Source organism: Solanum verrucosum, unplaced genomic scaffold (genome assembly GCF_900185275.1).
Source record: "Solanum verrucosum unplaced genomic scaffold, falcon-dt-bn FXZP01000229.1, whole genome shotgun sequence".
Lineage (NCBI taxonomy): Eukaryota > Viridiplantae > Streptophyta > Magnoliopsida > Solanales > Solanaceae > Solanum > Solanum verrucosum.
Window position 1 is genome coordinate 5,300,189 of NW_026020011.1, and position 24,476 is coordinate 5,324,664.

The following is a 24,476-nucleotide window of genomic DNA, read 5'->3' on the forward strand; positions in this document are numbered from 1 at the left end:
TATACGTGAAAGTTCCCCAACTCATTACGTAGGTCCTCCGGGCGCCAGATCCATGGGCTAATACGCACGTCGAGGAATTTGGGTGATTTTTAAAATTGGGATTGTAAATGCAGAAATGGGCGTTAAAAAAATGGTGTGAGTATACGTGAAAAATCTCCAACTCATTAGTAGGTCCTCATAAAGTTTTTTGAGAAAAAAAGTTTAGGTCCTCCGGACGCCAGATCCATGGGTTAATACACACTTCAAGAAACTTGAGCGGTTTTTAAAAATGGGCTTGTAAATGCAGAAATGGGCGTTAAAAGAATGGTGTGAGTATACATGAAGGTTCCCTAACTCATTACGGAAATCCTTATAAATTTTTTTGAGAAAATTTTTTTGGATCCTCCGGGCATCAGATCCATGGGCTAATACACATGTAAAATCGGGCATTCTGGGCGATTCTCAAAAAACAGTTTGTAAATGTGGAAACGGGCGTTAAAAAATGGTGTGAGTATACCTGAAAGTTTCCCAAGTCATTACAGAGGTTCTCATAAAGTTTTTTGAGAAAAAATTTTTGGGTGCTCCCGACGACAGATCCATGGGCTAATACACACGAAAAATTGAGGAATTCAGGCAATTCTTAAAAAGGAGCTTGTAAATGCGGAAATGGACATTAAAAATGGTGCGAGTATACGTCAAGGTTCCCAACTCATTACAGAGGTCCTCATAATATTTTTAAAGAAAAAAAATTTGGGTGCTCCGGGCGCCAGATGCATAGGCTAATACAAACGAAAAATTGGGGAATTTGGACGATTCATAAAAAAGGGAATGTAAATACGGAAATGGCCGTTAAAAAAATGGTGTGAGTATACGTGAAGGTTCCCAAACTAATTACGGAGGTCCTCATAAATTTTTTTGAAAAAAAAAATTAAGGGTGCTCCGGGAACCAGATCCATGGGCTATACCCGAAAAATCGGGAAACTTGGACGATTCTTAAAAAAGGGCATGTAAATGCGGAAATGGGCGTAAAAAAAATGGTATGAGTATATCTGAAGGTTCCCCAACTCATTACAAAGGTCCTCATAATGTTTTTTGAGAAAAAAAATTTGGGTGCTCCGGGCGCTAGATCCATGGGCTAATACACACACAAAAATAGGGAAATTTGGGCGATTCTTAAAAAAAGGCTTGTAAATGCGGAAATGAACATTAAAAAATGGTGTGAGTATACTTGAAAGGTTCCCCAACTCATTACAGAGGTCCTAATAAAGTTTTTGAGAAAAAAATTTAGGTGCTCCGGGCGCCAGATCCATGGGCATTAACACAAGAAAAAATTGGGGAATTTCGGTGATTCTTAAAAAAACGCTTGTAAATGTAGAAATGGACGTAAAAAAAATGGTGTGAGTATATGTGAAGGTTCCCCAACTCATTACGGAGGTCTTCATAAAACTTTATGAGAAAAAAGTTTAGGTACTCCGGGAGCCAGATCCATGGGCTAATACACACGAAAAATCGGGAAATTTGGTTGTTTCTTAAAAAAAGGCTTGTAAATGCGAAAATGAAGGTTAAAAAAATGGTGAGGGTATACGTGAAGGTTTCCCAACTCATTACGGAGGTCAGTTTTAGAATATTTTTCTTTTGGTGTTCCGGGCGCCAGATCCATGGGCGAATACAGACGAAAAATCGAGAAATTTGAACGAATCTTAAAAAAGGGCTTCTAAATGCGTAAATGGGCGTTAAAAAATGGTGTGAGCTAAGTGAAGGTTCCCCAACTCATTACGGAGGTTCTCAAAATATTTTTAGGGTAAATTTTTTTGGGTGCTCCAAGAGCAAGATCTATGGGATAATACAAACGAAAAATCGAGAAATTTGGGCGATTCTTAAATAAGAACTTGTAAATACATAAATGAGAGTTAAAAAAAAGGTGTTCGTATACGTGAAGGTTCCCCAATTCACTAAGGTGGTCCTCATAAAGTTTTTTTAGAAAAAAATTTAGGGTGCTCAGGGAGTCAGATCCATAGGCTAATACATACGAAAAATCGGGGAATTTGGGTGGTTCTTAAAAAAAGGCTTCTAAATGCAGAAAGGGGCATAAAATAATGGTGTGAGTATACGTGAAGGTTCCCCAACTCATTACGGAGGTCCTCATAATGTGTTTAGAGAAAAAAAAATTGGGTGCTCCAGCACCAGATTCAAGGGCTAATACAAACGAAAAATTGAGAAATTTTGATCATTCTTAAAAAAGGGCTTGCAAATACGAAAATGAACGTTAAAAATTGTGTGAGTATACATGAAGGTTCCCCAACTCATTATGGAGGTCCTCATAATGTTTTTTTAGAAAACAATTTAGGGTGCTACAGGAGTCATATCCATGGGATAATACACATGAAAAGTTGAGAAATTTGGGCGATTCTTAAAAATGGGCTTGTAAATGCGGAAATGAGCTTTAAAAAAATGGTGTGAGTATATTTGAAAATTCTCAAACTCATTACGGAGGTTCTAATAATTTTTTTGAGAAAAAAATTTGAATGCTCTGGGTGCGAGATCTATGAGCATTAACACACGAAAAATCAGAGAATTTGGGTGATTCTAAAAAGGGGTTTGTAAATGTGGAAATAGACATAAAAAAATTGTGTGAGTATATGTGAAGGTATCCCAACTTATTAAGGAGGTCGTCATAAGATTTTTGAGAAATTTTTTTTAGATTATGTGGGCGCCAGATCCATGGGCTAATACACAAGAAAAATTGGAAAATTTGGGCGATTCCAAAAAAATGGCTTGTAAAAGCGAAAATGAAGGTTAAAAAAATGGTGTGAGTATACGTGAATGTTTCCCACCTCTTTAAGGAGGTCCTCATAAAGTTTTAGAAGAAATTTTTTTTGGGTGCACAGGGCTCCAAATCCATGGGCTAATACACATGAAAAATTGGAGAATTCGGGATCTTAAAAAAGGGATTCTAAATGCGGAAATGAGCGTTAAAAAATCGTGTGAGTTTAGTTAAAGGTTCCCCAACTCATTACGGAGGTCCTCATAATGTTTTTAGAGAAAAAAAAATTGGGCGATTCTTAATTAAAGGCCTGTAAATACGAAAATGAGCGTTAAAACAATTGTAACGACCCAAAAAAAAAACGAACTAGTGAAACTAGAGCCTCACATGTGAGTTTGGAGTTGAGAACTTGATGAAATGATGAGAAATGACAGTGACGTCCGGAAACTAGTCGTTTGAACTAGTAAGTTGTAAGGGTCTTGTCGTTGAAGTTTGGAGTGTTGTTTAAGGGCTTAAGGGGTTGATTAGCTAGTTGATTAATCACCTTTATAAGCTAGCAAGACCTTAAGCTAGGTCATGAAATCATTTAGAACCGAGACCCTCAAAACAGTCCCCTAAAACAGTTTTTAGTTTTAAGTTAGGAGTGAGGGTCAACTTTAAATGGTCATATCTTTTAGCTCAAAATGAATTAGGTGGACCATTACCTATCCAATTAAAGGTATCTGAGTCCTCTTTCCAACGCCACCGAGTTTTCCCTTTTCCAATCTCGGAGTAAAAAGTTATGTCCAAAATAGTGAAGCACTGTCAGCAAAGACGAGCTTAGACGGGTTTAGTGAAAACTTTTAAGTGGGTCCTTATTTATTTTCCTAAGTTGAGCCCCTTTTATTATATGCCTTTCCTAGCAATTATAAAACCCTTCTAGACCAAATTCTCCCATTTTAAGTCACTCCAATTAGAATTAAAAAGAACTCACCTCTTCTCAAATACTTTTCTCTCTACAATCCTCCATTTTAAGAAGGTCAAGAACTTGGAGCTAGGGCTTGGATTGAAGGTGGTTTCTTCATCAATTTTCTTGGGGAATCTTAACAAAGGTATGGTGACCCTTGATCCTTGATTATATTTCCTTCAAGGAGTCCATTCAAAAGGGTTTCAAAAGTCTTCAAAGAACAAAACTTCTATTTTCTATTCTAGGTATGGGTTCATGGGTAAAATGTTTTCAAAGTCATTATATTGGTGAATTGAAGTTCTATTTATGATTTTAAGATGATTTTTATATGAAACTTCTTCAAGAACCCATGTTTTCATTAAAAGCCTAGAATTTGCTAACGAAGTGGGTTTAATGCCTATGATTTAATGTTGATGAAATTGTGTTTAGATTGGATTGTATTGTTGATTTATATGGTTTTCTATACCTATTTATGATGAATTGTTGGTATATGGATAATTGAGGATTGCGCCTTATGGGCAAGTTATGGAAGAATTCTCTTGAGGTAAGAAAAATGGTTGGGACTTGAGTGATGTTGATTATGGCTTTGGAGGATGGTAAGTTGGCTTAATCTCATATTATGGATAAAAAAATTGTTCTTGCTTGGTTTGATCCACTTATGGTGGAGGTGTTTAATTATGGAATGTATTGTGACCATGGCCTTGAAGGCATAGTATGAGAAATATAAGTGTTACATGACATTTTTATGAATGGGCATTTAATGGAGCTAATGTGATCATGTCATGAACGTAAATGTGTTATTATTGAAAGGATTTTTCTCAATTTGACACTCATGAATGTTGATAATAGAATATGAAGGATTCTCCAATTTATTGCATATCTCGAATTGGTAGAGCTTATGCATCATTTTCTTGTTTAAATGATTATATTATTGGTTGTTGAATCCTCGGATCGGTAGGCTAGTAGCACCATTCCACTCATGATAATAATGAACCTTGGAATCGGTAGGCTTATCGCACCATTCCATTAATGATAGTAATGAACCTTGGAGTCGGTAGGCCTATGACACCTTTCCATGAAGGTTAATGATGAGACTTGAACCGGTAGGCCCATGGCACCCTTTCAAGAGGAGTTAATGAGCTTTCCTAAATGAACCTTGAAACGGTAGGCTTAAAGCACCCTTTCACGTGTTAATGAATGTAATTTGGAGTTGGTAGGCCAATGGCACCTCTCATATGTGATAATGTCAAGGTAACGAACTATTCTATGGGAATGTAGGCTAAGCACCGAGTGGATTTGGTTAGATGGAAACTCCCCCAATGGTTAAGCATGAGTTTCAATGATCGTCTACCTTATCCCATAAACTATGTGCCCGCATAGGTAGCTAGTGGATCCATTAAGCTATATATACCGGTCTTCCTTAGGCAAGTAGACCACCTTTTTACGGTGTGGGGACTTATGACACCGGATTTCATGACAAGCTCTCATGGTCTATGTCGGTTAAATGCTTACTTCCCATCATGTGAGATTTCATTATGGTTTCTTGATAGGCTCTACAAAGTGTAGGTAGTAGTATGGGATGCTACCTATACATTGCACGAGTAGGCTTGGAGAGGGTCATAGTGAGTTTCTCTAAATCCTAATGTATGTGACACAATTGTGGCCTAAATAAGGTTATTAAAGAATGTTGGCTCTCAAATGCTTAATATGAGATGCATGCTATACTTGGGTTATATTATGAGTTATTTTCCCTTGTCATGTCTTAATTAATAATATACCTCTTATGTATGAATATTGTGCAAAGGTGAAAGAAAGGAATGATAAGTTACTTTAAGTGACCTAAATGTGGTGCCTTAGTATGGATGGTGGTATGGGACGCCATTCATACATTTCACGAGGTATAGCATAAGGGTTGCTTGAGGTGAAGGTCCAAGGTAAAGGTTTTCATGTTGATATTGTTTAAAGGTGATATTATAATTTACTTGATGTTTATGCTTGTCTTGTATGTCTTTTATGCAACTGTTCATGATACTTCAAAAAGTGGCATAATGCATGGTTTCTAGCCAAAAATGTCCCTTTTAAAGCATGTTTTGCATGGTCATCGTACTTAGTACTTAATTGTGCTAATTCCATATTTCTCTATTTTCTACTAGTGTAGGTTCCGGAAAGTGAGCGGGTTCTATAGTAAGCTTGGAACTTGAAGTTCTTCCAAGATCTTGTGGTATGTCCTCATATGTCTAGGACAAGACTTTTCTATTCTAATTTTATGATAAGGTTCTTGTAATAGACTTAATAGACTTCTTTTGATTGTAAAGGGTCGTGTCCCTACTTATGTTTTGTGATTGTGTCTAAGATGACCATGTGAGACTTAGACTTCCGCTGTGTGTTTTTAAAGTTGTTTTAATGAAGCTTGAATGTTTGGATGTAAATAAGTTTTTAATTCCGCACTATTATCATTATTGAATGCAATGAATGACTATGTGACTTGTATAAGACCCCTTCGGGGTCGAATACGCCTTGTTACGACTTGGGGGTGCTCCCGGGTCGTGACAACAATGGTGTGAGTATACATAAAGTTTCCCCAACTCATTAAGCAGGTATTCATAAAGTTTTTTTAGAAAAAAATTTAGGGTGCTTCGGGAGCCAGATCCATGGGCAAATACACACGAAAAATCTGGAATGGACGTCAAAAAAGTGGTGTGAGTATACCTGAAGGTTCCCAAGTCATTATGGAGGTCTTTATAATGTTTTTAGAGAAAACAATTTAGGGTGCTTCGGACGCCAAATCCATGGGCATTTACAAACGAAAAATTGAGAAATTTGGGCGATTCTTAAAAAAGGGATTGTAAATACAGAAATGGCCATTAACAATGGTGTGAGTATACGTGAAGGTTCTCGAAGTCATTACGGAGGTCCTCATAATATTTTTTGAGAAAAAAATTTAGGGTTCTCCTGGAGCCATATCTATGGGCTAATACATACGAAAAATCAGGAATTTGAGCGATTCTTAAAAAAAGGCATATAAATACGAAAATGACCTTTAAAAAAATAGTGTGAGTATACTTGGAGGTTCCCAAACTCATTACACAGGTCCTAATAAAGTTTTTAAGAAAAAAAATTGGGTGCTCCGGGCGTCAGATCCATGGGCATTCATACACGAAAAATTGGAGAATTTGAGCAATTCTTAAACAAAGGCATGTATATGCGCAAATGGACGTAAAAAAATGGTGTGAGTATATGTGAAGGTTACCCAACTCATTACAAAGGTCCTCATAGAGTTTTATGAGAAAAAATGTTTAGGTTCTCCGGGAGCCAGATCCATGGGCTAATATACACGAAAAATTAGGGAATTTGGCAATTCTTAAAAAATGGCTTGTATATGCGGAAATGAGGGTTAAAAAAATAGTGTGAGTATACGTGAAGGTTTTCCAACTTATTATGGCGGTCCTCATAAAGTTTTTGAAGAAAAAAAATGTTGGGTGCTCCGGGCACCAGATCCAAGGACTAATACACAAGAAAAATTGAGAAATTCGGGTGAGCGTTAAAAAATGGTGTGAGTTTAAGTGAAGGTTCAAAATTCATTACGGAGGTCCTTATAATGTTTTTAGAGAAAAAAAATTGGGTGCTCCGGGAGCCATTCCATGGGATTATACAAACGAAAAATCGGGAACTTTGGGTGATTCTTAAATAAGCGCTTGTAAATATGGAACTGAGCGTTAAAAAAATGATGCGAGTATATGTGAAGGTTCTCCAAATCATTACAGAAGTCCTCAAAAAGATTTTTTAGAAAAATATTTAGGGGGTTCCGGGAGCCAGATCCATTGGCTAATACACACGAAAAATCGAGAAATTTGGGTGATTCTTAGAAAAATGCTTGTAAATGCGGAAATGGAAGTCAAAAAAATGGTGTGAGTATACATGAACGTTTCCCAACTCAAAATGGAGGTCCTCATAATGTTTTTAGAGAAAAAACAATTTTGGATGCTCCGGACGTCAGATCCATGGGCCAATACAAACGAAAAATCAGAGAATTTGGGCGATTCTTAAAAAGGGCTTGTAAATACGGAAATGAGCATTAAAAATGGTGAGTATACATGAAGTTTCCCCAACTCATTATGAAGATCCTCATAATGTTTTTTTGAGAAAAAATATTATGGTGCTCCGAGAGCCAGATCCATGGGTTAATACACACGAAAAATTGGGGAAATTAGGCGATTCTTAAAATAGGGCATGTAAATGCAGAAATGGGCGTAAAACAGTGGTGTGAGTATATCTGAAGGTTCCTCAACTCATTACGGAGATCTTTATAATGTTTTTTGAAAAACAAAATTTGGGTGCTTCAGCTACCAGATCCATGTGCTAATACACAGGAAAAATTGGAAAATTTGGGCGATTCATAAAAAAAGGTTTGTAGATGCGAAAATGAGCGTTCAAAAAATGGCGTGAGTATACGTGAAGGTTCCCCAACTCATTACAGATGTCCTTATAAAGTTTTTGAAAAAAATAATTGGGTACTCCGTGCGCCAGATCATGGGCTAAGACGTATGAAAAATTGGGAAATTTGGACGATTCTTAAAAAAAAACTTGTAAATGCGGAAATGGGCATTAATAAAATGGTGTGAGTATACGTGAAGGTTCTCCAACTCATTACGGAGGTCCTCATAAAGTATTTTAAGAAACAAGTTTTAGGTGCTTCGGATGCCAGACCCATGAGCTAATACACACAAAAAATTGAGAATTTGGGCAATTCTTAAAAAAATCTTGTAAATGCGGAAATGGACGTTAAAAAATGGTGTGAGTATCACTACAAGAAAAATGTGAATAACATGGGGATTTTTCTGAGGATTAGTATGAAAATTTGCAGGAAAATAAGTTTCCTACGGATTTTGATACTAATCTCGAGGAAAATCCTCATGTAATTTACACTTTTTTTGTAGTGTATACATGAAGGTTCCCCAACTCATTACGGAGGTCCTCATAAAGTTTTTAGAGAATTTTTTTTTGGGTTGTCCGAGCGTCAGATCCATTAACACATGAAAAATCAGGGATTCTAGGCGATTCTTAAAAAAACGGCTTGTAAATACGAAAATGGGTATTTAAAAATGGTGTGACTATACGTGTAAGTTCTCCAACTCATTATGGCGGTCCTCGTAAAGTTTTTTGAGAAATTTTTTTTGGATGCTCCCGATGCCAGATCCATGGGCCAATACACACAAAAAATTGAGAAATTCACGCGATTCTTAAAAAAGGGCTTGTAAATAGGGAAATGGCATTAAAAATAATGTTAGTACACGTCAAGGTTCCTCAACTCATTACGGAGGTCCTTACAATGTTTTTAGAGGTAAAAATTGGGTGCTCCGGGCGTTAGATCAATAGGCTAATACAAATGAAAAATTGGAAAATTTGGACAATTCTTAAAAAAGGCTTGTAAATACAGAAATGAGCGTTAAAAAATGGTGTGAGTATACGTGAAGGTACCTAAACTCATTACGGAGGTCATCATAAAAGATTTTGAGAAAAAAAGTTACGGTGCTCCGAGAACCAGATCTATGGGCTAATACACACGAAAAATCGGGGAATTTAGCGATTCTTAAAAAGGGCTTGTAAATGCGAAAATGGACGTTAAAAAAGATGTGAATATATGTGAAGGTTCCCCAACTCATCACAGAGGTCCTCATAATGTTTTTTGAGAATGAAATTTTGGGTGCCCCGGACGGCAGATCTATAGACTAAATAATACACACGAAAAATCAAGAAATTTGGGAGATTCTTAGAAAAGGGCTTACAAATGCAGAAATGAACGTTAAAAAAATGGTGTAAGTATACTTGAAGGTTCCCCAACTAATTACGGAGGTCCTAATAAAGTTTTTGAGAAAAAAAATTGGGTGCTTCGGGAGCCAAATCCATGGGCATTAACACAAGAAAAATTGGAAAATTTGGGTGATTCTTAAAAAAAGCTTGTAAATGTGGAAATGGACGTAAAAAAATTGGTGTGAGTATATGTGAAGGTTTCTCAACTCATTACGGAGGTCATCATAAAATATTTTGAGAAAAAAAGTTAGGGTGCTCCGAGAACCAGATCTATGGGCTAATACACACGAAAAATCGGAGAATTTAGCGATTCTTAAAAAGGGCTTGTAAATGCGAAAATGGACGTTAAAAAATTTTTTGAAAATTTTTTTTTGGTTCTCCGGGCACTAGATCTATGGGCTAATAAACACGAAAAATTGGAAAATTTGTGCAATTCTTGAAAAGAACTTGTAAATATGGAAATGGGAGTTAAAAATGGTGTGAGTATACGTGAAGGTTTCCCAACTCATTACGGAGGTCCTCAAAAAGTTTTTTTGAGAAAAACAATTTTGGGGAACTGGGCGTCATATATATGGGCTAATACACACGAAAAATTAGAAATTTAGGCGATTATTAAAAAAGGGGTTGTAAATGCAGAAATGGGCGCTAAAAAATTATCTGAGTATGCATGAAGGTTCCCAATTCATTACGGAGGTCCTTATAAAACTTTTTGAGAAAAAAAAATTGATGCTCTGGGCGCTAGATCCATGAGCTAATACAACACGAAAAATTGAGAAATTTGGGAGATTCTTAAAAACGGGGTGTAAATGTGGAAATGAGCGTTAAAAAATGGTGTGAGTATATGTGAAGGTTCCCTAACTCATTACAGAGGTTCTAATAAAGGTTTTAGAGAAAAATAATTTTTTATCCTCTAAGTTTCAAATCCATGGGTTAATACACACGAAAAATCAAGGAATTTGGGCTATTGTAAAAAAGGGCTTGTAAATGCGGAAATTGGTGTTAAAAAAATGGTCTGAGTATACGTGAAGGTTCCTTAGCTCATTGCGTAGGCCCTCATAAAGTTTTTTGTGAAAAATTTTTAGGTGCTTTGGGCGCTAGATCCATGGGGAAATACACACGAAAAATTAGAGAATTTGAGTGATTTTTTAAAAAAAACTTTTAAATGCGGAAATGGACGTTAAAAAAATGGTGTCAGTATACGTGAAGGTTCCATAACTCATTATCGAGGTCCTTATAAAGTTTTTTGAGAAAAAAAAAATTAGGGTGCTCCAGGAGCCATATCTATGGGCTAATACAAACGAAAAATCAGGAAATTTGTGTGATTTTTTAAATAAGGGCTTGTAAAATGGTAATAGGCGTTAAAAAGAGGGTGTAAGTATACGTGAAAGTTCCCAACTCATTATGGAGGTCCTCATAAAGCTTTTTGATAAAAAACATTTGGCTGCTCCGGGCGCAACATCAATGGGTTAATACATATTAAAAATTGGGATTTTGGGCAATTCTGAAAAAGGCTTGTAAATGTGGAAATGAGCATTAAAAAATGGTGTGAGTATATGTGAAGGTTCCCCAACTCATTACGGAAGTCCTCATAAAGTTTTCTGATAAAGAAAAATTGGGTGCTCCGGGCACCACATCCATGGGTTAATACACATGAAAAATTGGGAATTTGAGCAATTATTAAAAAGGGGATCGTAAATACGAAAATGAGAATTAAAAAAATGGTAGGAGTATACGTGAAGGTTCTCCAACACATTACAGAGTTCCTTATAGTTTTTTGAGAAAAAGACTTTGGGTGCTCCGGGCGCCAAATCCATGGGCTAATACACACGAAAAATTAGAAATTTTTGGCGATTCTTAAAAAAGTGCTTGTAAATTCAAAAATAGGGGTTAAAAATGTGGTGTGAGTATACGTGAAGGTTCCCTAACTCATTACGAAAGTCCCCATGAAGTTTTTTGAGAAAAATACTTTTGGGTTCTCCGGGCACCAGATCAATGGGCTAATACACACGAAAATTGAGAAATTTGGGCGATTCTTAAAAATGTATTGTAAATACGAAAATGGGTGTTAAAAAATGGTGTGAGTATACGTGAAGGTTTCCCAACTCATTACGGAGGTCCTTATAAGTTTTTTGAGAAAAAAAATTGGGTGTTTCGGGTTCCAAAACCATGGGCTAATACACACGAAAAATTAGAAATTTTTGGCGATTCTTAAAAAAGTGCTTGTAAATTCAAAAATAGGGGTTAAAAATGTGGTGTGAGTATACGTGAAAGTACCCCAACTCATTACAGAAGGCCAAATAAAGTTTTTTGAGAAAAAAAAATTGGGTGCTCCGGGCGCCAGATCTATGAGCTAATTCACATAAAAAATTATGGATTTGGGCGTTCTTAAAAAAGGGCTTGTAAATGGATATGAGCGTTAAAAAATGGTGTGAGTATACGTGAAGATTCCCAACTCTTTTCGGATGTCCTCATAAATTTTTTTGAGGAAAACAATTTGGGTTCTGTGGGCGTCAGATCCATGTGCTAATAAACACAAAAAATCAAAGAATTTGGATGATTCTTAAAAGAGGGCTTGTATATGCAGAAATGAGCGTTAAAAAAATATTGTTAGTATACGTGAAGTTACCCAACTCATTACGAAGGTCCTCATTAAGTTTTTTGAGAAAAATTGTTTGGTGTTAGTGTACGTGAAGGTTCTCCAACTCATTACGAATGTCCTCATAAAGTTTTTTGAGAAAAAAAATTTGGTTGCTCAAGGCACCAGATCTATGGGCTAATACACAAGAAAAATTGAGGAATTTGGGTGATTCTTAAAAAGGGTTTGTAAATGCAGAAATGGGCATTAAAAATGATGTGAGTATACGTAAAGGTTCCCCAACTCATTATGGAGATCCTCATAAAGTTTTTTTGAAAAACAATTTGGATGGCTCTGGGCGCCTTATCCATAGGCTAATAATACACACGAAAAATCTTGAATTTGGGCGATTCTTAAAAAAAAGGATTGTAAATGCAAAATGGGCGTTAAAAATGGTGTGAGTATACGTGAAGGTTCCCCAAATCATTACGAAAGTCCTCGTAAAACTTTTTGAGAAATTTTTTTTGGGTGCTCCGGGCGCTAGGTCCATGGGCTAATATACACTAAAAATTGGGAAATTTGGGTGATTCTTAAAAAGGGAGTGTAAATGCGAAAATGAGCATTAAAAAAATTGTGTGAGTATACGAGAGAGTTCCCCAACTCATTATAGAGGTTCTAATAAAGATTTTTGAGAAAAATATTTTTTGGTGCTCTGGGCGTCAGATCCATGGGCATTTACACACAAAAAATCAATGAATTTGGGCTTGCTCAAAAAAAGGCTTGTAAATGCAGACATGGGTATTAAAAAAATGGTCTGAGTATACGTGAAGGTTCCCCAACTCATTACGGAGGCCCTCATTAAGTTTTTTGAGAAAAAAATTTAAGTGCTCTAGGTGCCAGATCTATGGGCTAATACATACTAAATCGGAGAATTTGAGTGATTTTTTTAAAAATTCTTTTAAATGCATAAATGGACGTTAAGAAAATGGTGTGAGTATACGTGAAGGTTCCCTAACTCATTACGGAGGTCCTCATAAAGTTTTTTCAGAAATTTTTTTTTGGTGCTCTTGGTGCTATATCCATGGTTAATACATACGAAAAATCAGGAATTTGAGCGATTTATTAAGAAAAGGCTTGTAAATGCGAAAATAGACGTTAAAAATGGTGTGAGTATACGTAAAGGTTCCCCAACTCATTGTGGAGATCTCATAAAGTTTTTTGAGAAAATTTGTTCAAGTGATCCTGATGCCAGATCTGTGGACTAATACATATGAAAAATTGAGATTTGGGTGATTCTTAAAAAAGAGCTTGTAAATATTGAAATGAGTGTTAAAAAATAGTGTGAGTATACGTGAAGGTTCTCCAACTCATTACGGAGGTCCTCATAAATTTATTTGAGAAAAAAAATTTGGGTGCTCCGGATGCCAGATCAATGGGCTAATACACACGAAAAATCAGAGAATTTGGCCAATTCTTTAAAAATGGCTTGTATATGCGGAAATGAGCGTTAAAAAAAAGGTGTGAGTATACGTGAAAGGTCCCCAACTCATTACGGAGGTTCTCCGAGGCTCCAAATCCATGGAATAATACACAAAAAAAATGAAGAATTTGAGTGATACCTAAAAAAGGCCACTAAATGTGGAAATAGGCATTAAAAATGGTGCGAGTATATGTGATGGTTCCCAAACGTATTATGAAAGTCCTCATAAAATTTTGTACTAAAACAAAAATTGGGTGCATCGAAGCGTCAGATCCATGACTAATACACATGAAAGATTAAGTAATTTGTGCAATTCCTAAAAAATGGCATGTAAATGCTGAAATGGGAGTTAAAAAATGGTTAGAGTATACGAGATGGTTCCCTAACTCATTACATAGGTTCTCATAAAGGTTTTTGAGAAAAAAAATTGGTTGCTCCGATGCGTCAGATCCATGGGCTAATACAGACGAAAAATTAAGAAATTTGCGCAATTCCTAAAAAAATGCTTGTAAATACGGAAATGGACGTTAAAAATGGTTCAAGTATACATGATGGTCCTCAAGTAATTACAGAGGTCCTCATAAAGTTTTTTTAGATAAATATTTTAGGTGCTCTAAGGCGCCAGATCCATGTGCTAATACACATGAAAAATTGAGAAATTTGCGCAATTCCTAAAAAAAGGCATGTAAATGCGGAAATAAGTATTCAAAAAATGGTGTGAGTATGCGTGATGGTTCCCCAACTTATTACGGAGGTCCTCATAATGTTCTTTGAGAAAAAAAATTGGGTGCTCTGAGGCGCCAGATCTATACGATAATAATCACGAAAAATTAAGGAGTTTGCGTGATTCCTAAATAAGACCTATAAATGCGAAAATGGGTGTTTAGAAAATAGTTTGAGTATACGTGATGGTTCTCTGACTCATTACGGAGGTCCTCATAATGTTTTTTGAGAAAAATATTTTGGATGCTCTGAAGCGCCATATCCATGGGATAATATACATGAAAAATTGAGAAATTTACGCGATTTATAAAAAAAAGGCCTTTAAATATGAAAATAGGCATTAAAAATATACGTAATGGTTCCCTAACTCATTACGAATGTCATCATTAAATTTTTTGAGAAAAAAAATTGGGTGCTTCGAGGCACCATATCCATGGATTAATGCAAATGAAAAATTGAGAAATTTGCGCGACTCCTAAAAAAAGGCTTGAAAATGCTTAAATGGACGCTAAAAAATTGTTCGAGTATACATGATGGTTACCCAACTCATTAAGGAGGTCCTCATAAATTTTTTCTTGAATTTTTTTTTGGGTGCTCCGAGGTCCCAGATCCATGGGCTAATACACACGAAAAATTGAGAAATTTGTGCGATTACTAAAAAAGACATGTAAATGCGGAAATAGGGGTTATAAAAATGGTATGAGTATACTTGATGGTTCTCTAATTCATTACGCAGGTCTTCATAAAGTTTTTTGAGAAAAAAAATTGGGTGCTCCGAACCATCAGATCCATGGGCTAATACACAAGAAAAATTGAGGAATTTGCATTATTCCTTAAAAAAAATGCATGTAAATGCGGAAATAGACGTTAAAAAAATGGTTTGAGTATATGTGATGGTTCCCCAACTCATTATGGAGGTCCTCATAAAGTTTTTTTAGAGAAAAAAATTGGTGCTCTGAGGCGTCAGATCAATGGGCTAATACACACGCAAAATTGAGGAATTTGCGTGATTCCTAAAATAAGGTTGTAAATGCGGAAATAGGAGTTAAAAACGGTGCGAGTATACATGATGGTTCTCCAACTCATTATGGAGGTCCTTATAAAGTCTTTTGAGAAAAAAAAATTAAATACTCCAAGGCGCCAGATCCATGGGCTAATACACATGAAGATTGAGGAATTTGCGCGATTCCTAAAAAGGCATGTAAATGTGGAAATGAGCATTGAAAAAATGGTTCGCATATACGTGATGGTTCTCCAAATCATTACAGAGATCCTCATAAAAAATTTTGCAAATATTTTTTGGGGTGCTCTGAGGCGGCAGATCCATGGACTAATACACACAAAAAATTGAGAAATTTGCATAATTCCTAAAAAAGGACCATAAATGTGGAAATAGGCGTTAAAAATGGTGTGAGTATACGTGGATATACTAATAAAGTTTTTTCATAATGATGGTTTCTCAACTCATTACAAAGGTCCTAATACAGTTTTTTCATAAAAGATTTACAAGTGCCCTAAGGCACCAGATTTATTGGCTAACACACACGAAAAACTAAGAAAAATGTCTAATTCCTTTAAAATGACTCCTAAATGCCCAAAATATATGTAAAAAATGGCGAGACTTCACGTACTGCTCCCAAACACTCTACGGAGGTTTTCATAAAGGTTTTGCAAAAAAATTTATTTGTAAGCCATATCAGCAAAATATTCATGGGTTAACACACACAAAAAATTAAGAAAACCACTTAATTCTTGTAATAAGACTGTTAAATGTCCAAAATATGTGCAAACATGGTGAGCCTTCACATACTGCTCCCCTAACTCCCTACGGAAGGTTCCGTAAACATTTTGCAAGAATATCATGTGGAAGTCATATCACCTAAATATTAATTGGGTAACACACAAAATACTGAGAAAATCATAGAATTCCTGTAAAATTGCTCATAAATGCCCAAATATACGCAAAAAATGGTGAGGCTTCACATACTGCTTCCCCAACCCCTAAGGAGGGTTCTGTAAAGGTTTTTGCTAGAAAATCGTCTGAAAGCCATATCACCAAAATATTTATGGGTTAACACAATCGTAAAATTGAGAAAATAGCCTAACTCGTGAAAAATGGCTCCTAAATGTCCAAAATATGTGCAAAAAAAATTGTGAGGCTTCATGTACTGCTCCACAACTACCTACAGAGTGTTCTGTAAAGGTTTTGCAAAAACAATCATTCGGAAGTCATATCACAAAATATCCATTGACTAAAACACACGAAAAAACAGAGAAAATTTCCTAATTACTGTAAAATGTCTCCTAAATGCCTAAAATATGTGCAAAAAATGGTGAGGCTTCACATATTGCTCCCCCAACTTCCTACGGTGGGTTCCGTAAAGGTTTTGCAAAAAAAGTCTAGGAGTCATATCACCAAAATATTCATGGGTTAACTAACACACAAAAAAAAAAAACTGAGAAAATCGCCTAATTCCTCTGAAATGGCTCTGAATTGCCCAATATATGTGCAAAAAATGGTGAGACTTTATGTACTGCTCCCCCAACTCCCTACGGAGGGTTCCGTAAAGATTTTGCAAAAACACCATTGAGAAGTCATATCACACAAAAATATTTGTGGGCTAACTAACACAAACAAAAAACTGAAAAAATCACTAATTCTCGTAAAATTACTCCTAAATAGCTAAAATATGTGTAAAAAGATGACGAGTCTTCGTGTACTGCTCCCCCAACTCCCTATAGAGGGTTTTGTAAAGGTTTTGCAAAACAATCATGAAATACCACCAAAATATTCATGGGCTAACACACACGAAAAACTTAGAAAAACACTTAATTTCTGTAAAATAGCTCTTAAATGCCCAAAATATGTGCAAAAAATGGTGAGGCTTCTCATACTGCTCCCCCAACTCCACATGGAGAGTTCCATGTTTTTACTTTACAGTTGGTGTTATCTTACTTCTGCTTTCAAACTGGATTTAGTTGTGCTATTGGTTTGCCTACGGGGTTTGGGTAGGTTTCATTACGACTAAGAATTTTTGGGTTGTGATAATTTAATATCAAAACATGTTCACCACCAGTCTCTTGAGTACAAAAATATTGTCTAGGAGATTTTTGTAGCTCGGTACGAAGATGTACTTATCAGCTACACTTATATTATTTCATTCCTTATCATGTGTTGTTGACTCCGCTCAACCTAATTCTAACCCTCTTTGTTTCACTCTTTCACATATCGTAAGGACATGTTCATCTACAAGTGGCAGAGCCACATACAATTGAGGGGTGTCGACCGACACCCCTTCCGTCGGAACAAGAGGTAGTGCACCACCATTGCTTAAGGACATGTTTGAGCAATGTCCCCAAATATAGATGATTAGCCAAACATTTCTATTTAAGGTTTCAATTCTTCCATACAAAGAGTGATAAGTACTTTGTGAATCAGTAAAATCGTAAAAACGTAGTGCTAATAATAACAAACAACACTTTATTTTACATTACTTCTTAAAGGATGTGCAAAGTCAATACTAGACAAAGAAAAATGTCATGTGTTTTACATTACGTAGATCTGGGAGGAACCCAAGGAAAATACTACTACTAGTTAATACGAAGGTAAACCATTAACATCATTATAATTGGGCTATCGATCACATGATGAAGTGAATTACAAATCGACCAATCTACGAACTGAGCAAGCTCTCTTTAATTCGCAAATAATAATGTGACGGTAAACCTCTCATTTTCAGAATGGTAATGATGCAATCACTTCTTATTGGTCATAAATAGGCGATCGAGTATGGTTGAACAACAATATTAATGATGAATTACCAAAGAAGATATGATTAGACATGCTAATTTTCCCTATTGATGGAACTCACCAGGGTAGGGTACAAAGGTTGAGCTTCTTGTTGTTGTTCTTCTTCTTCTAACGCGTTGGAATTCTAATTGATATCGCTAGCTCCACTACCTGATTGCTTGCATTTACCACCCATACATATTTCGATTCCCTTCTTCCCCACGTTGTTGCTGTTGCTACAGATACATTAGACCTGCTGCCTACATTACCACTGTGAGCTTCCAAGCCATTTGCCTTTTTGCTCAGGGACCGGAACTTCTAAACTAGATGCCCTCATTGTTGATTCCAGATTTAGCATCTGAGCTCAACCATCGAAAAACAGGCTTGCTTTTCCATCTATAATACAATATAAGATACTCTCCAGACAATTCAAATCAAGAAATTGGATGAGTCCTTCCAACTAGACAGCTAAACTTAGCAAATCACTAACAAAGGAATGGGGTTAACAGACAAATCATTCTAAAGCAACATTGGAGATTAACCAAAATATGCTGTTGAAAGCGTCAATCATGTTAAACTAAACACTAAACACAAAATCAAACATCAATACACTATAACCCTGCAACAATGATTCAATGTCTCACTTCAAAAACTTCCATTGAAGGCCAATCTCTTTTGCCAACGATGTCTAGTAAGATCTAAGCCTATAACAAAACTACATCTCCGTCCCAAAAGAGTAACCAAAGCCAGAGAAACTATTTATGTATCCATTTGACCCTTCCTCCACAGCATCTGACTGTTACAAAAAGATTTAGAAAACAATAGTTCAACTGCCTCCAGTCAAGCTTCTTCTCAATTCATCTGAACTGCACCAAAAAAAAAAAAAAACTAAACTAAATTAGCCCTTAAGTATAGATGAAAACCAAGGCAAATTAACTATTAAGTATAGGTCAATATTGAACTGACAACTAAACTACCACTAATCCAGTGCAAGTCATCATGTTAATCATATTTGTCTTTTCCCTAAAGACAAGAAGGTCCAGCAACACATACTTTCATATCTGTGTGTCCTATCGAATTCTCAACTCCCTGAGAATATGTGTCTCAAGATGAAGTTCAGGACAACATATGCGACAAATCAGAATACTAATGATGTGATTACTGAGGGGAAAATGGGAGAGGCAGCAAAGGGGGAAGCATGACAAACAGTTAAGAGAAGGAAGGGTAAAGGTAATAGCATTAGCATTTCCAATGATGCATCTACTGCTGAAGGAAGTGAAACAAATCCAAAAACAAGGTGAATGAGATAGGGAATGTGCAGGCATATAAGCTTGAAGGTACTGTAAATGAGATAAAGAAAAGTTAAGATAGTTAAGATAACATTTCGAATTGGTGATAGTTAAGATAACATTTTGAGTTTCATCAACTTGGTTCAACTAGTTCTCACCATGTACAAGAAGGTTAGTCTGGCGCTCCTACAAAATGTATGTCCTTTGTTATGCAGTGGCAATAAAATTGTCTCGGTAAAAATATTTTTCAAAGCTTACCCCAAAAGACGTTGCACATATATTATTTTTCATGGGTTATCTATCATCTTATAATACCCATATCCACATAGATTTGAGTAACCAAAGCGAACAAGAAAAACTACGCCTCCATCCCAAAAGAGTAACCAAAGCCAAAGAAACAACAAAAGATATATAGCACTAAGATTCACTCAAAATGACACATTTCTTTCCCAACCCCTAAAAAGGGGAGGGAATCTGTATACCTCACCTCATTTTCTCCGGCAAAGACGAACAACATTCTCCTCATTTGGCCCCTTATATGCATGGATTTGAAAAGTTACTAAAGGTGTACGCAGAGTGAGATTTATGACTTTAACAGTGATAAAGAATTCACGGCATTCAGCCATAATAAAGTTCACTTTTTCAACATACTCGGCCTTATACTCAAAACCCTGCAAGGACATGAAGAAAATACTGTAAGAACATTCAGGGTGATTGTTCAAACAGAGAACGATTAGATGAATAGAGGCATACATCAATTTTGTTATCATTATAGTCCTGAATAGCATGGTTAGCCAGATCCATCAACAAGTCATTCTCGTTCTCAAAATCCAGATAAGGAATATACATAGCTGCCTGGGATTTACCCGGATAGATGTCAATGTCGAAACCCTGTCATATTAGCCAATCAGACATGATTTCATTTTCAAGTTCTATTGCACAGATCGGTTCAGAATTTTAGTCATGCAGAGACAAAGTTAAAGGAAGTGAAAGTCAAAGAAGCAGATATTCAATCAAGTACATAAATTTAATATTTGTAGTTAACATGCTCTTTCAGTATTTGGTCTTTTTGTTTAATAAAGAGAAGCAGTGCTAATCAAATCACTTGAACACCACGGCTAACAGCACCATGCATTTTCTTTTAACATGTAACACCAAAACAATAGTGACTTGTAACTTTTAAGTAAGCCCATAATCTTATCTGCCACACTTGAGCCTCTAAAAACTTCGGGAGATCAGACCGGGCAGAGCTTGGGATATTACAGGTTAGCTAGGCTCAAATAAGAGTGAGGTGATCGTGGCAGGAATTGGGAAGAATTGAGAACATGTGGATGTAAGTCTTAAGTATCAGTTATCTTTTTTGCAGAACTTCGGCTCATGAGAGTCTGACATGTTACAGATAATATAGATGAACAAGAAGCATGTCATATGTATCATCCAAAAAAGAAAAAGATACACAACGGAGACTATGACGAATTGGAGTATAAATACAATCAGTCAATTTGTTCTGTCTATTTTATTTGATCAATTAGATTGCACAACCTCCTCAAGCACGTCTCAAAGTAGATTTAATATCCGGAAGAAGAGAAAGAAAACTCCTCGTGTTGAGTATACTCTAGATAAACAGGCCAAACATCTAATCAACATCTACAAATATACTACTAATATTAAGAACACCCTCAGCCAACAGAACCATGAATTCTCTTATGTATTTATTTTAACATGTAACACAAAAAAAAAAAATGACTTGTAACTTATAAGTAAGCCCCATAATCTTATCTGCTACACTTGAGCCTCTAAAAATTTTGGGAGATCAGACTGGGCAGAGCTTGGGATATTACAGGTTAGCTAGGCTCAAATAAGAGGATGTGATCGCGGCAGGAATCGTACATGCATGGGAGGTGATCAGAGTAGATTTAATATCCGGAATAATAATTTAAAAAAAAATCCTAGAGTTGAGAATACTCTAGATAAACAGGCTAAACAACTTATCAACATCTAAACATATACTACTAATATTAAGAACACCCTCACCAAAGTTTCTCTTAATAATTGATACTCTCATTGATCTTAAAACTGATTGCAACTAACTGAAATAATGATTCCTCAAAAATACTTTTTCATTGGCATGCAAATTGACAATATAAGTTTTTGGAGCTAACATGCTCTTTCAGTATTTGTTCTATTAAGTAGTGCTAATCAAATCACTTGAACACCACCGCTAACAGCACCATGAATTCTCTTATATATATATATATATATATATATTAACATGTAACACCAAAACAATAATGACTTGTAACTTGTAAGTAAGTTACACAATCTTATCTGCCACACTTGAGCCTCTAAAAGCATGGGGAGATCAGACTGGGCAGAGGCCCAGAGGCGTATCCAGGATTTCGGCTAGATGGGTGCACGATTACAAAAAAAATGTATCTTAAATATAAATTTGATCAATTTGACTTTTAGTTTGTAATATGAACCATTAAAGTTTAAAAATTGTAGGTCCAAAATATATAATACTACTAGTTTTAAATTTTAATATACACATTTGATTTAATTATATAAAAAATTTACAATGCTAAATTTTTTAGGAATTCTCAATGTAACACACTTGAAAATTTTGAAAGAATAAAGAAAAAAAACAAAAGAAAAATTAGTTGAAACGACAAAAGTGTAACTGATGACCACTTGGAAAAGTGTTACTCAAAGAGACAAGATAGATATAAGATTTAAATTTCTATCTCTCACTTAGGGAAGTGCACCCAATCATCATCGCATTATTATATGATACTTTGAACATGGGTTCACACATCTATATTTAAATATTTAAAAAAAAATATAACACTGCTATATATGATCTAGAGAGGGGAGCATGGGTTCACGTGAACCCATGGCACCCCCTCTAGATACGCCTCTGGGCAGAGCTTGGGACATTACAGGTTAGCTAGGCTCAAATTAGAGGGAGGTGATCGCAGCAGGAATTGTATTAAGATAAACAGGCTAAACAACTAATCAACATCTAAAAACCCTAGTGTTGAGAATACTCTGGATAAACAGGCTAAACAACTTATGTGATAAAAAAAAAACAGGCTAAACAACTTCAACATCTAAAAAAATATACTACTGATCCAAGGAAATATTCTCTTAATAATTGGTACTCTAATTGATCTTAAAACTGATCACAACTAACTGAAACAACGATTCCTCAAAACACTTTTGCATTGGCTTGCAAATTGACAATATAAGTTTATGAACAGATTTACAGGTAGTAAACAATGTATGAATACAGATATTCGATAGATAAAGCAGGGGATACTAATCAACATCTAAAAATCCTAGGATTGAGAATACTCTAGATAAACAGGCTAAATACCTAATCAACATCTAGAAATATACTACTAATATTAAGATCACCCTCAGCCAACGAAAGCTTCTCTTAATAATTGGTACTCTCATTGATCATAAAACTGATCGCAACTAACTGAAACAACAATTCCTCAAAACAATTTTTTCACAAATCAGATTATGAACAGATTTACAGGTAGTAAACAATGTATGAATACAGATACTCGATAGATAAAGCAGGGGAAGAACACTGACATCAGTTTCACAAATCTGAGAGAAGTATTTCGTGTAAACTTTCTGTAATATAGCGCTATGCTCCTTCGAAACGCCTGCAGGGATGAATACGTCGTCGTCCCAGAGAACCTCACCGGCCAAGAACCGGCGGGGCAGTTCCCTCTGCCAAACAAGGAGTTGTTCGTCGGAATTTGGGTTCGATTTGGTATCAGCCATTTCTTCGTTGGAACGATTGACAATAACTTCTTTTACAAGTATCTATGCTTTATTTCTCTCTCTGTAGGTGCGCTATTTGGATTAAATAGAATAATCAAATCAAATCAAAATTTTATTTGGATTTAATAATTTACTTGTTTGGTTTTTTGATTGATTTTGGATTAATAATTTACTTTGTTTGATTTTTTGGTTGATTTTGAATTTTAAAATATAAAAATTGGAAAAATCGAATTATTTTATATATATATACATATACATTTATAAATAAAATGTTTAGGGTTAGAATTAAGTTGGAGTTAACCACTTTTGTCCCTTTTTGTTAGTGTTTTTCATTATGATTAAGTTTATATTTTATGTTTGAACATCTATAATAGATATATCTATAAATATTGTGTTTTAAGTTTATTTATGAGTTATATTAGAAAGTATATTTAAGATATTCAATATTATTACTTTCGTTATGTTATTAATTATTGACATAACCAAATAACCCAATCGAAAAAAGATGAACCGAATAGAGGAAAATCAAACCAAATTTATTTTGAATCGGATTGGGTTACACTTTTACAAAACCAAAAATCAAAAAAATCCAAACCAAATAATGCAAATCAAACCGAAAAACCGGATGCACACCCCTAATATATACCCTGCAAAATAAGCAATAGAAAATTCAATCAAAAAAAGTTAAATCTTATTTATTTTATTTTATTTTATTTTTAAATATCCATCCGATCTGATGTTTGGTATCCGCATTGGAGTCTAACTATTTCAAATTCGCATTGTAGGGCTCCATTCGGGGGAAGTGCTCTCTACCGAGGACTTTTCTATACCCAGGGTTCGAATTCGACACTTTTAATCTAGTTAAATCAATTATTTTGTTGTTATATTTTTAGCGGATATTTCACTATGTTTCATTCAGAAAATTGGTTATGAATATAAGTTGAAGTTGTTTTTAACTTTTTATAAATAATTTAAAGTGGAAATACTTTTTTTTTTCAAAAAAAATCTTGAAGATTTTAAAATTCTACCTCAGATTGAGTGAAAAAGGATTGGGGGCCATCTATAGATATAGGCTATAGCAATTGAAACACAACGGGTTAGTTCTTTTCATAGCAAATTTTATTTTCAGAAAAATATATGTATTTTCAAATAAATATATCAGCCTAAAAATAAGAAAATAATAGGACACATGTTCTTGAAAAACTTATTATTATTTTTAGAGAAAGGAAATTTTATATTTCATGTACTGTTTTAACTATATATAATATATATCCTTTTCTACAAAAAAAAAACTATTACATTTGGGATACTAATATATATT

The 24,476-nt window shown here is 35.2% G+C and overlaps 1 protein-coding gene across 1 annotated transcript in view; it reads right to left on the reverse strand.

Annotated features, from left to right (window-relative positions):
• Positions 1-1,440, reverse strand: part of LOC125820422 (enoyl-CoA hydratase 2, peroxisomal) — a 48,831-nt gene extending 47,391 nt beyond the window's left edge. Inside the window, exon 1 of the mRNA XM_049499851.1 lies at positions 1,427-1,440. The gene's annotated coding sequence lies outside the window, so the exon portion shown is untranslated. The remainder of the gene's footprint in view (positions 1-1,426) is intronic.
• Positions 1,441-24,476: the final 23,036 nt, after the last annotated feature.